Genomic DNA, 1,587 nt, shown 5'->3' with positions numbered 1-1,587 from the left:
TTGCTTGTGCAGGCTGATTCGAATTAGAAACCACACAGCGTGGTATTCAAAATGGACCAATGAGCTTCTGCGGCGTTTTTCGAATCCTCCTATCAAAAAACGGAATGCTGTCATGTGGCCTGTGCTCACGAAAAAAATGAGCGTTGTGATAAGGGGAAACATATACAGTAGTTTCTTTCCACTTACCGAGTTTGAATATTGATTTAAAACATTCAACATACAGTCCGGCAGAACAAACCCACAATTCAGTCATTGTACTAGCGTTAGTGTCAATAGAAATGTTTCACCACACCAATTAGAAAAGCATCTTCACAACACAGGAAATAACAGAATGTATGCATGTACGTATGTACAACCCCAATTGCAATGAAGTTGGGACATTGTGTTAAACATAAACAAAAACAGAATACAATGATTAGCAAATCATGTGCAACCTATATTTAATTGAATACACTACAAAGACAATATATTTCATGTTCAAACTGATCAACTTTATTGTTTATAGAAAATAATCATTAATTTATAATTATATGCCTGCAACACGTTCCAAAAAAGCTGGGACAGGTGGCAAGAAAGACTGAGAAAGTTGAGGAATGCTCATCAAACACCCGTTTGGAACATCCCACAGGTGAACACGCTAATTGGGAACAGGTGGGTGCCATGATTGGGTAGAAAAGGAGCTTCCCTGAATTACTCAGTCATTCACAAGCAAATATGGGGCAAGGTTCACCTCTTTGTGAACAAGTGTGTGAGGAAATAGTCGAACAATTTAAGGACAATGTTTCTCAACGTACAATTGCAAAGAATTTAGGGATTTCATCATCTGCAGGTCCATATCACCATCAAAAGGTTCAGAGAATCTGGAGAAATCACTGCAGGTAAGCGGCAAGGCCGAAAACCAACATTAAATGCCCAGAAACGCCGCCGGCTTCTCTGGGCCCGAGCTCATTTAAGATGGACTGATGCAAAGTGGAAAAGTGTTCTGTGGTCCGACGAGTCCACATTTCAAATTGTTTTTGGAAATTGTAGACGTCGTGTCTTCCGGGCCAAAGAGGGAAAAGAACCATCCGGACTGTTATGGACGCAAAGTTCAAAAGCCAGCATCTGTGATGGTATGGGGCTGTGTTAGTGCCAATGACATGGGTAACTTACACATCTGTGAAGGCACCATTAATGCTGAAAGGTACATACAGGTTTTGGAGAAACATATGCTGCCATCCAAGCAACGTCTTTTTCATGGACACCCCTGCTTATTTCAGCAAGACAATGCCAAACCACATTCTGCACATGCTACAATACCGTGGCTTCGTAATAAAAGAGTGCGGGTACTCGACTGGCCTGCCTGCAGTCCAGACCAGTTTCCCATTGAAAATGTGTGGCGCATTATGAGGCGTAAAATACGACAACGGAGACCCCGGACTGTTGACCAGCTGAAGCTGTAAATCAAGCAAGAATGGGAAATAATTCCACCTACAAAGCTTCAACAATTAGTGTCCTCAGTTCCCAAATGTTTATTGAATGTTGTTAAAAGAAAAGGTGATGTAACACAGTGGTAAACATGATCACAAACATGATTTTTGGAACGTG

The 1,587-nt window shown here is 41.3% G+C and overlaps 1 protein-coding gene across 2 annotated transcripts in view; it reads right to left on the bottom strand.

Annotated features, from left to right (window-relative positions):
* The window catches only part of cdk1 (cyclin dependent kinase 1), a 35,431-nt gene extending 35,394 nt beyond the window's left edge, over nucleotides 1-37 (bottom strand). Inside the window, exon 1 of one of the 2 annotated variants that reach the window (XM_061689684.1) lies at nucleotides 1-37. This exon is cut by the window's left edge and continues 64 nt beyond it. The gene's annotated coding sequence lies outside the window, so the exon portion shown is untranslated. The other variant, XM_061689686.1, reaches the window with a different exon arrangement.
* Between the last annotated feature and the right edge of the window lie 1,550 nt (nucleotides 38-1,587).

The sequence above is a fragment of the Phycodurus eques genome, chromosome 11 (genome assembly GCF_024500275.1).
Source record: "Phycodurus eques isolate BA_2022a chromosome 11, UOR_Pequ_1.1, whole genome shotgun sequence".
Taxonomy (NCBI): domain Eukaryota; kingdom Metazoa; phylum Chordata; class Actinopteri; order Syngnathiformes; family Syngnathidae; genus Phycodurus; species Phycodurus eques.
This window is presented reverse-complemented; position numbering and strand designations above follow the sequence as displayed.